This window comes from Eschrichtius robustus, chromosome 6 (genome assembly GCF_028021215.1).
Source record: "Eschrichtius robustus isolate mEscRob2 chromosome 6, mEscRob2.pri, whole genome shotgun sequence".
Taxonomy (NCBI): Eukaryota; Metazoa; Chordata; class Mammalia; order Artiodactyla; family Eschrichtiidae; genus Eschrichtius; species Eschrichtius robustus.
Genome location: NC_090829.1, coordinates 97,024,599 through 97,038,610, shown reverse-complemented (window position 1 = coordinate 97,038,610; position 14,012 = coordinate 97,024,599). Strand labels below are relative to the sequence as shown.

The window sequence follows — 14,012 nt, the reverse complement described above, 5'->3', positions numbered from 1 at the left end:
TTAGATTTATATATGTTTAAAACAAATGGGTCTACTGTTTTATTATTTTTTCTGTTGTTTTCCTCCAATTTTTGTTCCTCTATTTCTACTTTCCTGTTTTCTTTTGTGATGAGTATTTTCTTAGTATTCCCTTTTAATTTATTTATTGAGCTTTTGACTGGTAATGTCCTACAGCCCCTTGAGTTTCTGCTTATTTTTAAAAATCTTTTTTTCTTTTTTGTTCATATTAGGTAATTTCTATTGATCTGTGTGTGTGTGTGTTTGTGTGTATTTTAATGGTTGTACTAGAGATTATATTTATATTTAACTTTTATAGTCTAATTAGAATTAATATTTTATCACTTCACATGTGATGTAGAAGTCATACCACATATAGAACCCTTAATGTTGTAATTTTCATATGTATTATACTGATATACATTGAGACCCCATGGGACAATGTTATCATTTTTGCTTTCATCCATCATAACTATTTAAAGAACTTGGCAGAAAAATAGTCTCATATTTATTCAGATAGCTATAATTTCTGTTGACCTTCCTTTACTTTCATAGTTTCAAGCTTCCCTTTGATATCATTTTCCTTTCTTTCTTCAGATCTTCCTTTAACATTTCTTTCAGGGTAAATCTGCTGTTGACAAATTCTTTTAGTTTTTCTTCATCTGATAATGTTTCAATTGCTTCTTCATTTTTGAAGGATATTTTCACTGGATATAGGACTCTTAATTGACAGTTCTTTTATTTCCATGTCCTTCAGGCATCCATGATTTCTCATGAGAAATCTGTGACACTTCAAATTGTTGTTCCCATCTACGTAATGTATTGCTTTTCTCTGGTTGCTTTCAAGAAAGTTTTTTGGTTTCTAGTTTTCAGAAGTTTGGTGATGACATGTCTGGGCATAAATTTCATTTAGTTTATCCTGCTTGGGGATTCACTGAGCTTTTGGGAATTCTATAAGTTTATGTCTTTTTCCAAATTTAGGAAGTTTTCAACCATTATTTATTCAAACGTTTTTCTCTGTACCTATTCTTTTCCCTCTTCTTTCAGGTTTTAAATGGCATAACTATTAGATCTTCTGATAATGTCCTACAGCCCCTTGAGGTTCTGCTTATTTTTAAAAATCTTTTTTGTTCATATTAGGTAATTTCTATTGATCTGTCTTCAAGCTCATTAAGACTTTCTTTTTCACCTCCATTTTGCTATTGAGCTCATCCAGAGAAATTAAAAATTTGCTTATTATATTTTTAACTCTAACGTTTCCATTTGTTTTTTAATATTTTTTTACATATTCTATTTGTATGCTAAGATTTTTCTCCCATATTTCTATTTGTTTCTTGAGTGCTTAACTTTACTTCTTGAAGTTTAGTTACAATAGCTGCTTCATAGGTGTTATATGAAATTCACCATCCATGTCATTTTTGGGTTAGCATCTGGCAATTGCCTTTTCCTTCTCTAGATGTTCAAATTTTCCTAGCATTTTGTGTATTAAGTAATTTTGGAATGTATCCTGGATATTTTGAATATTCTGTTATGTGACTCTAGGTCTTATTTAAATCATATGGGAAAATTTTTTTCTTTTAACAGGACATCAACCTGGTTAGGTTCAGGTCCTACTGAACTTCTGTGGACTATGGCTACATGTCAAGTTAGTTTTCAGTCTGTGTAGTGCTTTTCTGATTGGTCCTATGTGAGTTTTACCAGTGGCCAGTCAGTGATCTGGTCAATGATCAGTGATCTGGTCAGTGATCTGCCTTAGAGTTTAGTTATCAAAACCTTTGATATGCTCTTCGGGGTTAGATCTATGGAATCACAGCTTTGAAGTGAGCCTAAAATTTCATACACAACTTTATGGATCATTTTCTCTAGGCTTCATCCTCTTTATAATGTACCTGATACTTTCTGGCTCCCAATAGCCAACCCTCCTCCCATTCCTCTGTCAATAAACTAGGCCTTTAGTCTCCCCGCTCTCTCGCACATTTCCTGTAATTGTCTCTGCCCCTGGGGTTAAGCAGTCATTATATAAAGAGAAAAAAGCAATGGGATTCCTTGTACATTCTTGGCTCCACAAGAATCAGGCCATCTGACCAGAGAGAAGGGTCCCCCTCCTTTCTGCCCAGCCACCGCTGTCATCATCACCACCACCACTGTGGGATTGCCTGGGAATTGGGGTGATTTATTTAGTAATTTAATTGCCTGCTAGAAAAACAAATCAACACAGTTCAGAGGAAGATAATAGAATCCAGAGTCTCTGTGAGGTATCACTCACTATGTCTAGTTATAATAACATGGTAAGAAATTAAATTACTGGATGATAAACTGAAATTTGATTTTAAGTTTGGTAGATAGAAGATCGGTTTTCAGTTTTGTTTGGGTGAGTGTGTGGGAAGCCCAAGATGTTTATCAAGCCTGTACTCCAGACTTCAGACCTTTCTTCCTTACAGAGTGCAGCAAATCAAACAGCTGCTAATTTCTTTCAGCCTTCTAGTTGTAATTTTCCACTGGATCCTTGGAGCCAAAGTCTGTCCTCTGACAGATCATACCAACAAGCCTGTAAGTTTCTGCTTGAATTGTAGGTAAGCCATGCAAACTGGGGAATATCCTTAGTGGAAATGCCTTATATACTGAAATTATACACAGTATAATCCCTTCTTTCACTTTCTACCTTCTTCTGGTCACTCTACAGTGACTTTGAATAGTTGTGCCTTATATCCTGTCCCAGAGTTTATGATTGTTATCTATGGGAGGGTTTCTCTGCTACAAGCTACTGTGCAAGTACCAGAACCAGAACTGCTAAATATATTTATTCATTCATTTACCTACTGCCTTGATTTATGTTAATATTTTGCCATATTTGTTTTTATTTTCTTTTTGAAAATAAAATCTTATAGAGTTGAAGGTCCATTTGTATCACATTCGCAATCCCATTCTCTTCTCTTCTTCCCCAGAGACAACTGATATTTTAAGATTGGTGAAGAGCTTCCCTGCTCATGTTTCTATATACTTACTGCCTATTTGCATATTTATATAAAATATATTTACATGAAGTATTTCATAATATATTATTCTACAACATTAAAATTTTTTTCTAGATCTATCCATACTGTAGATCTAATTCATTCATTCAAACTATCAGGTTACTATTTTAAAGCTGTTAATGGTTTTCTCTGTTGCTCTAAGGGTAGAGGCATAATTTATCTTTGGGTCAAGGTTGTGTTTTTCTTTTGGGAAAAATTTTAATGCTTCTTCAAGTTATGCATAGATAAATCCAACATCTGGAATGGAAAAGTTAAGGACGAGGAGAAGCTCAGCTGTTCTATAACAGGAAAACTTGACTCTGTTGTGGGCAGAGTGGTATTTCTGCAGATTTTATGATATCATGCTGATTAAGTGGGAGAGCAATAGAAACTGAGGGCTCCTTTGGGATACTTCTGTCTATGAGAGGTAAGATGGACCTAGCAAATGGCAGCAAGCTGCAACACTAAAGAGGGACCAGGCCAGGTGAGAGACTTCCAATGAAGAGCTATGACCAGTTGTCTCTAGAAGTAGAAATAACTGATATCCAATTTTAAGCTTTCTTAGTCTGACTTTAAATTTCCCTTTATAATGTTCTAGTCTTCAGTAAAAAAAAGCGTGGACTTTTGAGAGGTGCAGCAATAGAGATCCCTGGAGCATCTACCTGAATTGACAGTGAATGTATAATAACTTACACAGATTTGTGGAATGTGTATATGCACACATTGGGACCCTTAAAAATACTTAGAGGGAAGATCCTGTAAAAGACTGACTATTATTTTGTGCAAGTAGAATGGGAGAATTTGATTGTTATTTGGGGAGTAAAGGGAAGACCTCTGAAGACTGGAGTCCTTGTAATGTACTTAGTAAAAGGATAGAAAAATTGATTCACCCCAGGAGTACAAAACAACAATCTCCAAAATTATTAATCTCACCATTTAACTTCATGGCAATTTCAGAATGCTCAATGCAATGCTTGAATTACAGCAGGTGTTTCCACAAGTGAACTTTCTATAGAGTCATGAAATTAACAATACTTTACTCTCTTAATGGTTTCAAGTTCTGGGTAGAGGTAACAAGTCCATATTTAATAGTTACCCAGGAGCAACTGCAGATCACAAATTGCCTAAAAAATTATGATTCAGCAGGAAGAAGAAATGTTTAATTTTCAAATATCTTTTAAATTGAAAAATACGTTTTTAAGTTAAATGAACTACAAGCACTTTGTGGTGAATCCTAGAGCAATTTTTTTCTACCATTTGTTTCTTATTGTATATATTTTCAGACATTAGTGCCTAATGTTCACATTTTTTTTTCCAGGCTGCACTAATGAATACTCCTAGATGAGTCTTAGAGCCCTGCAGGTTTATGACTAAGAAAGAACCAGAAAAAAAAAAAAAAAAAAAACCCTCGAAATAGTGGTTTTCATTTTTATTTTAAATTAAGTGAATTGTTCTTTATTAAATGACTTTTAAAATCATTGGTCTCTTTTTCCATCTGATTTCCAAGGTATTCACGGTAATTGAACCAGGTCATCTTTTACAAATGTTTTTAACAATTGAATTTTTCCTCATAGAAGAGATGAATATTTCTTCTCAAATGATAATACTATTTATATTTACAATTACTCATAGAAAATCTGGCTATAGATTCCATTGACGGAGTTTTGGAAAAAAGCATTTTATTACTATTTTTATGTCTTAGGGACCTCATCATTTAAACTGAGCTTTAAATATTTCTTACAACATAAAGTTAATTGAACTGATTGGAAGCTTATGTTGCCTAAAATTTAGATTTTAGCAGCTCTCCTACAGTTTATATAATAAGCTATGGCCAGCTGGCTTAAAGCTTTAACTTACAAGCAATAACTGTGATGATTCTTCCTATGTTCTGGAGGAAATTTAATGTTTTTTTTTTCCTGTTAGAAGATATAAGTTGATGATCTGTAAGTTAGTCCACAGTAATGTGCATTGTCCTTGAAGTCTTAGGTTCTGATAGTGTTTTGATTTGCTTGAGGTATTGCTATTTGGTAAGTTTATTAATCTCCTAATTGCTGTTTAAAGGATTCACTAAAAAGTACCCTGATCGTTTGACAAAATATTAAGTTAATTTCAAACAGAGATAAAACTATGATGAAAATAACTCAGGGTGATGAGATATAGAGTGACTGGGTGGCCCCTTCAGATAAAGTCATTGTGGAATATCTCTCTGAGGAGGATATTAGAGGTGAGACATAAATAACAGACATGAGGTGGCCTGTCAAAGAACTGGAGGAAGAGCATTACAAGAATGAGGACACAGAAAATATAAAAGCCCTCAGGTAGGAGGAAGCTTTTTGTGCTTGAGGAATAAGAAGGAAGTCAGTAGAAGTGGGAAGACCAAGGGGGAGAGTAGTTGCAGATGAGACAGGAGGTAGGCGGGGCCAGATTACACTCAGCCTTGCAGGCTGCAAGGAGTTCTATATTTTGAATATGGAATTATGCCCAACGTATGCTTTAGTGAAAAAACATTGTTTCAAACAGCTTGAGTAGAAAGATCCCCTTCATATAAAACTGTATATTCCCAGAGAAAAATTGAGGTGTATGTTCCTTAAAATGCTAATATTGGAAATTTCTGGATGCTGAACCTTGGGAGATATTCATCCTGCTATTTGTATTTTTCTGTATTGCTGTAATTGTTTACAAAAACCAACAGAGACATATCAAATATGCATTCATGAAAAATGAGCTACAAATTTTTTGAGTAAGATTTAAAGTTAAGAAAACATTGACATTTTTGTGACTTCCAAACTCAGGTAAAGTGGGAAAAAGAGGGATTTATAAAGAAGGGTTTGTTGAATTTCATTAACAAATATAGAAATAAAATGACCTATACACTTCTTTTCGGGGTTTTCATTGAATGTGGAAGATAGAAAAAGAGCTCAAAAAAATCCAGAACGCACAGAATACAAATAATCAATAAAACCTCCCTTATTATATAACTGGTAAAAACAAGATCATGGGCCCCAAATGGGGTCACTTATGCTAAACCCCACATCATCAAACTGACAATTAGTTACAGTTTCATCCTCTCCCAGAAATGGAATCTTACACCAGTCAATCTGGAATTACCTGGTCTGCACTAGTGAGGTCACCTGCCTGATAGACCCCTGCCACCCCCTAAAAGAAAGTGCTTTTGCCACAACCAGTCCACGTTTTTGCTAGTTTAACTTCCTTGTTCCTGCTCCCTTCTGTCTGTAAAATCTGTCATTCTGTACAGCTCCTCAGAGCTTCTTTTCTTCTGCTAGATGGGATGTTGCCCAATTCATGAATTCTTGAATAAAGCCAGTAAGATCTTTAAAGTTTACTAGGTTGAATTTTGTTTTTTAACACTGCCAAAATAGTTTTCCATGTACAATGTGCAAAGTGCAAAATGAATGGTAAAACGTTGCAGAAAAAGAAAAGGATAAATAAAAGAAAGAGGTGGAAAAGTCAAAAGGGTAAATAATATTTAAGCTATACATTAATTCAATTACTCATTCTTTCAATACAGATTTTAACATAACCTGTACTAAATAAACAAGGGTTGCATGCAAGAAGTCTAGTTGGATTAAGTTCTCATGGGTGTAAGAATAGAATGTGACCACAAAGGGAAGCAGACTGGGCAGAAAGATGGCACAGAGACTGCCACCTTCATAGCACCATGGTCAGACTCTATCAGGGTTTCAATATTCTATCAAAAAATAAATTTAAAGAGTCCTCCTTGGATCTAAATCTCCCATCAAAATCTTCCCCTTGTTTTCTTCTATGCGCTCCTTTTCACTTCTCCACATTTATCTGTGGTTCCCATCCTCATATTTCTGTGGTATCTATGGAGTTCTGGGACAGAGGATTCACTTGAACCAGCTTTGTATTTGACGTGTTACAAATGCAGGTCAAATATTTCCATGGAAGACCACTAGGAGAATGGTATTATCCCAATGTTGGATTACTTCCATAGATAATCTGAGAACTTGATTTTTTTCTGCCTATAAAAATAGCTTGGGTTCCATTCCATATATGGAGAACAGGCTTTTCTGTCTCTATTCAGCTAAGCAAGTGCCTGTCTTTTGGCAAGGAAAGAAGAAAAGCATTAATCATTTCCAGTTCATCCATATCAGGATGTTTACTCCCAAAAGATAAAGGTTCAATTCATATCTTTTTTGTTATGACTTCCAGGTAGTTTTTCTCAATGTGGATGATTCTAGAAAACTTTAGAAGAGGTTATTTGTAGATATGTATTGCTTAGAAGAATAGCATGGGGAAACAGCCTAAGAATACCTTAACAATGCTTACAGATAACCTACTGTTTGCACTGGTCTGCCGTAACTAGAGGCTTCCATTTGTTATAATATATCAAGTTTGATGGTAGGTCTTTGTGGTCTCTGGCTGCTTTTAACCCCCTCCCCAATCTCCATTTTTCCAAATGTACTAGATTGTTGTCATGGTTGGATCTTATTTCTGGCCATGTTGAAATCCACCCTCTGCTCTTCAACCTTAGCTCTGTTCCTCCATCCTGTAGGACTGCACCTAGCTTTTGCCTACCTAAGTTTCATGGGCTTAGATTTGACTGTCAGTTCTTTCCCCAGTAGCTGCTACAGTTGGCTTGGGAACCAATGCCAACATAGTTCCCTCTTAGACTGATTCAGCAATAGTATAAGTAGAGCTGAAGCTGGCACCCAGACTACAGTGGAATGATCCAGGTAGAGGCTGCATTGGGCTGCATGGAAGAGAAATAAAACTGTGAGGAAAGAGAGCAGAAAAGATGAAAATCCATGAGTCAATATATGTCTTTAGATATATTGTCATTTTGTCTTCAATAGAAGAGAGGTTGTGAAGGGCTGGATTGATCACCAGTGACTCTGTAAACATACCTACCTGTCCCCCCCAGCATCAAGATGAAACAGAATTTTTCCATCAAAGGCCACAGGTGTTAGCTGAGTATGCCTTTTTCCTAGTTAGTCCTGACTACTACTAGTTTAGAATCTTTAAAGGGACTGCGATATTTGAAATTGTTAGGGCTTATGACTTGCAGATTCACTTTTTAAGTTAAAAAATGTAAAAATTAAAAATAATTTTATTGAAATATAGTTGACATACAATATTATGTTAGTTTTGTGTGTACTAAATAATAATTTGACATATGTATACATTATAAACTAATCACCATGATTTCTAATAACCATCTGTCTCTATACAGAGTTATTACAATGTTGATCATATTCCTTACGCTGTATATTACATCCCTATGACTTATTTACTATGTAACTGGAGGTTGGTACCTCTTAATCGCCTACACCTATTTTGCCCTCCCTCCATCACTCTCTTCCCTTCTGGCAACCACCTGTTTGTTCTCTGAACCTATGAGTCTGTTCTTATTTTTGTTTTGCTTGTTTGTTTTGTTTTTTGACTCCACATGTAAGTGAGATCATGTGGCATTTTTATTTCTCTGACTTATTTCACTTAGCATAATATCCTCTAGATTTATCCATGTTGTCACAAATGGCAAGATTTTTTCTTTTTTATGGCTGAGTAATATTCCATTGTGTGTGTGTGCATGTGTATGCCATATCTTCTTTATTCATTTGTCTATTGATGGATATTTATGTTTCTTCCATATCTTGGCTATTATAAATAATGCTTCAATAAACATAAAGGTGCATATATCTTTTCAAATTGGTGGTTTTGTCTTCTTCAGGTAAATACCCAGAAGTGAAATTGCTGGATCATATGACAGCTCTGTTTTTAATTTTTGAAGAACCTCCATATTGTTTTTCATAGTGGCTGCACCAATTTACAAACCCACCAACAGTGCAAGAAGGTTCTATTTTCTCTGAATTCTTGGCAACACTTGTTATTTGTTGTCTTTTTGAATATAGCCATTCTGACAGGTGTGAGGTGGTATCTCATTGCAATTTTGATTTGTATTTCTTGGATGATTAGTGATGTTGAGCATCTTTTCATGTGTCTGTCAGCCATCTGTGTGTTTTCTTTGGAAAAATGTCTATTCAGATCCTCTGTCTATTTTTAAATTATGTTCTTCGTTTTTTTGATGTTGAGTTGTATGAGTTATTTGTATTTTTTTGATATTAACCTCCTTATTGAATATATCATTTGCAAATATATTCTCCCATTTAGTAGGCTTCCTTTTCATTTTGTTGATAGTTTCCTTGGCTGTGCTAAAGCTTTTTAGTTTGTCGTAGTTCCATTTATTATTTTTGCTTTTCTTTCCCTTGCCTTGGGAAGACAAATCCAAAAAATATATTGCTAAGATCAGTGTTAAAGAGTGTACTGCCTGTTTTCTTCTGGGATTTTTATAGCTTCACGTTTTATATTTAAGTCTTTAATCCATTTTGATTTTACTTTTGTATATGGTGTGTGAAAGTAGTCCAGCTTGATTCTTTTACATGTAGCTGAACAGTTTTCCCAACACCATTTATTGAAGAGGCTGTCTTTTCCCCATTGTATATGCTTGCCTCCTTTGTTGTAGGCTAATAGACCATGTAAGTGTGGGTTTATTTCTGAGCTGTCCATTCTGTTCCATTGATCTATGTGTCTGTTTTGTGCCAGTATCACACTGTTTCGATTACTCTAGCTTTGTGTTAGAGTCAAAAATCAGGGAGCATGATTCCTCCAGCAGTGTTCTTTCTCAAGATTTTTTTTTTTTTTTTGCTCTTCGGGGTCTTTTGTGTTTTCAATCAAATTTTAGAATTATTTGTTCTAGTTCTGTGAAAAATGCCATGGATATTTTGATAGGGATTGTATTGAATCTGTAGATTGCCTTGGGGAGTATGATCATTTTAACAATAATAATTCTTCCAGTCCATGAGCACGGTATATCTTTCCATTTGTTTGTGTCATCTTTAATTTCTTTCATCAGTGTCTTGTAATTTTCCTTAGGTAGATTTATTCCTAGGGTTTTTTTTTTTTTTTTTTTGATGTCATAGTAAATGGGATTTTTTCCTTAATTTATTTTTCTGATAGTTTGTTGTTAGTGTATAGAAATGCAACAGATTTCTGTATATTAATTTTGTATCCTGTAACTTTACCGAATTCATTAATGAGGTCTAGTAGATTCTTGGTGGCTTCTTTAGGATTTTCTATATATAGTATGATGTCATCTGCAAACAGTGACAGTTTTACTTCTTCCTTTTCAATTTGGATTCCTTTTATTTCTTTTTTTGGTCTGATTTCCATGGCTAGGGCTTCCAATAGTACGTTGAATAAGAATGGTGAGACTGGGCATCCTTGTCTTGTTCCTGATCTTAGAGGAAATGCCTTCAGCTTTTCACTCTTAAGTATGATGTTAGCTTGTCATATATGGCCTTTATTATGTTGAGGATGTTTCCTTTATACCCATTTTGTTGAGAGTTTTTATCATAAATGGTTGTTGAATTTTGTCAGAAGCTTTTTCTGCATCTATTGAGATGATCATGTGATTTTTTATTCTTCATTTTGTCAATGTGGTGTACCACATTGATTAATTTGAAAATATTGAACCATCCTTGCATCTCTAGGATAATTCTGCTTGATTCTTTTAATGTATTATTGATTTTGGGTTGCTAATATTTTGTTGAGGATTTTTGCATCTATGTTCATCAATGATATTGGCCTGTAATTTTCTTTTTTCTTTTTTTGTGGCATCCTTGTGTTGTTTTAATTATTATTATTCACAGTATAAACTAAATGTTCTTTGAGTAGATAGCCATGGCCTTTGAGATAGCTAAGAGAGATTTGCTTTACTCTAATTGAGGAAACTAAAGAAAAAAAAGTAATTTATCTATGAATTCATTTCCAGGTTTTACAGAGTCAGGGCCAGATCTTAGTAAGTTTCCTGGAGTTGACATAGCAGCAAGCAGGGCATCTCCTTCCTTATCAGTTTCTCGGTTCCTGGATTTGATGTTTTTAGAGCAGGAAGGAAGTAGCTGCCCAAAACCACAGTCTGAAGGGCTGCTGGAAAAATAGATCTCTCTTGTTTCTTTGAATGGAAGGGAGATATTCCTTGTCTTGCTGGCACATAATTTTAGTTGATTTATACTTGTTTATACGAGTGCAAAAAATGGTTCACTCATGTCTTCTAGTATGTTCGTATCTATATGTGTGTGTGTGTGTGTGTGTGTGTGTGTGTGTGTGTATTTGTATGTGTACCTGGGTGTATTTTCAGATCATAGCCGTCAATATATTTTTGGAACACTAGTTTTGCAAGATAATTTCTGAACATTGCACTATCCTTAATGACATTCCCTTTCTTGAAAATTCATAATACTACTATCGTATTAAAGAGACTAGAAAGTCCCCAGGTGAAGAGATATTTGAACTTTGTTTGACCCAGAATTTCTCCAACTTCACTTGACCATGAAGTCCTTTGTTCAGGTAATGATTAATAATATCTCAGTTCTATAAGTAAATATATTTAGGAAATGCTGAATTAGATACTTTTTCTGAAGGATTTGGATGTCTACAATAGCCAGGGATATACAGAGGAATGTGAAATTGTAGGCTGATACCAGTTTCAAGGTTTTTGCTGGGTCCTTTAAGCTTAGCTTCGTCAGTTCCATTTCTTAAAGCCTTGATCTGCTGAAGCACTGTTAGGCCACCAAAATGTAAAATCATTTCTATGCAAGTAGCCAACAGTAAAGGGGCTTACTAAGGCTTAAAAATTAAAAAAAAAATTTTTTTTTTAACTGGAATGTTCCTTTTCCTGAAGTAAGTTCTATTAGGCAAATTCTATTTCTATTAAGCAAATCAATAAATTAATTTCTTTCAAGCCAGTGTTATTAGGCAAATCAATAAAATTACTTCTACCAATTTCTACCGTTTGATACTTGGTAAAGTTGGGATCAAAAACGTATAGATTTTGGGGGGAATATATGCTCATCCCAGAAGAAAACAGAAATGAAGAAATATGTTCCTCAGATATCTGAGGATTCCAATCTTTGGTGGTATTTGTAAAAGGCAGCAAGCAACATTTAACACGATAAAGCCTTTGGTGCCTTAGATTACTCAGTGGATAGAGATTCGGGGCTATTTTGGTTAAAGCTAAGGGGAAAAGTTCTGAATTTCTTTGATATTTGCCTGATGTTAGAAAAATAAGGGTAGAGAAAGGTACCGAGTTATTAACTTCTGCAGAAGACAGTATTTGATTAATAGTTCAGAACTAAATTTTAATTAGGGTCAGATATGCTGGATAATTATTAGGGGCTCACGTAGGTTACTACCAGGATATCCTGCCAGGAAATTTATTAACCTATAGACTACTTCTGATCTCCTTTTCCCTGCCCCCATTTTTAGTATAACCGATTTTTTAAAAAACATAACTATGACTTCAAGAAACAACAAACAAACAAACACCAAAGAACTAGTTTACTGGGATGTCTGAAATCTTGATTAAGAACACAATGTAAATAACTGTAGTATATTTGAAGTTAAAACCACAGATATTTTTCCAGGTTACACACATATAGCTTTCTGACTTAACAGAGAACATTAAATAACAATGATTTGGAGTAGTGTGGATTAAATCAAATGGCACAGACTGGTGATCTAGATAATAAAAGTTCCCTTTCATACCCTTATTTGTCATTTCAGGCAAACATCTAGTCTGGAGATCAGCTATATGAGGATAACTATTACCTTAAAAGATTATTTGTCTTTCAGAACTTCCAGTGTAGAAATGGTTTAGCACACAAAACTATAGAGAATAGTATAATGAGCTTCTATATACTGATCAGTCAACTCAATAATTATTAACATTTTCCCAATTTTGTTATTTCTCTCCATTCCTCCTCTTTTCTCTTGAGTATTTCAAAGCAAATCCCAGAAATCATATCATTTTGCAGCATGCATCTCTGATAAGCCTTTTATATTTCACAATAAGCATGCCATTACTCAATTTGATAAATTTGAAAATAATTCCTTAATATCATCTAATACTGAGTCCATATAAGTATCCTCTATTATCTTCCCAATTTTACCCTCTAGCTCTAGGTCATCTGTAACCTCACTAGGACTCTCATTTTGGGGAATGAGTAGATCAATAAGGGGAACAAGTGGAGAGCATCTTTGCTCTTTTTTTCAGTCCAAAGCTTAAGTTTAAGCATCAACTTAAATCCATCGTTTCCAAATTTCCCTAATTCTGAATTCTGCTGCTACTACTTAGAGCAGTGTTTCACTATCAAAGAAGGGAGAGCAAGGCCAAGCTATTTTTATGATAAGCCAGAGATGAAATTCTAGAAATTATTCTGCTTAGAATCTCTTTTCCAAACCCTTTGGGAGGCACATGAACAGGAAGGGGACTTAGCTGTTGGTTAAAAAGCAGGATTTCCTCATAGGGAGTAAGGTGTTTTCTTTTCATTAAATGATATGTCTGTTTACATATTCAAGTAATCTATAGTATCCTTAGTTGTAGTGGATAACTAATAACATGAACAACATTAACAACGCTAGTTCATGACTTCAATAAAATTTTATTTAGTGCCAGTTGTGGGTAAGGCATTGTGCTAGTAAGGAAAATACAGGATATAAAGCAAAAAGCACTCTACAGAAAATAAAATAAAGTACAATGGGAATTCAAAAGCCAACTATTTTTTTCCTTGGGTCGTTGACAGACAAAAGGAGCATTTGATTAGAACCTTAAAAGACTTCTAGAATTTGAACAGTTTGAAGGAAGAAAGGTCATTTTGGGGTGGAGGAAAGAGAGTGAGCAAAGGCACAAAGGTAGGAAAAGCAAAACATGAAACAAATAAGAAGATCAATCTGGTGAATACGAGACTCTTCAGTCCAAACATCACAAAATGTCGTGACTAGCCATGCAGCTAGGTGTAGATGTTACGTAATCACCCAGTAAGCAGAGATTCCAGTAACTGCTATCAGTCACTGCTGCCAGGAACTACTAATCACGCAGAATGTTTAGAATGTCAAGACGATGATTGTTAATATGTGACCAACCAAGAAAACTGGTGCCTGGTAGAGGCATCTGGTCCAATG

At 34.7% G+C, this 14,012-nt stretch overlaps 1 protein-coding gene across 16 annotated transcripts in view; it reads left to right on the top strand.

Annotated features, from left to right (window-relative positions):
• Nucleotides 1-14,012, top strand: part of ZPLD1 (zona pellucida like domain containing 1) — a 324,181-nt gene that overhangs the window by 22,446 nt on the left and 287,723 nt on the right. For 13 of the 16 annotated variants that reach the window (XM_068545566.1, XM_068545563.1, XM_068545564.1 and 10 more), the window contains exon 1: nucleotides 2,444-2,570. The exons of 1 other annotated variant lie outside the window; for it this stretch is intronic. The gene's annotated coding sequence lies outside the window, so the exon portion shown is untranslated. Of the gene's footprint in view, nucleotides 1-2,443; nucleotides 2,571-14,012 lie in introns of those variants that run through there. 2 more of the 16 variants (XM_068545562.1, XM_068545555.1) reach the window with 2 other exon arrangements.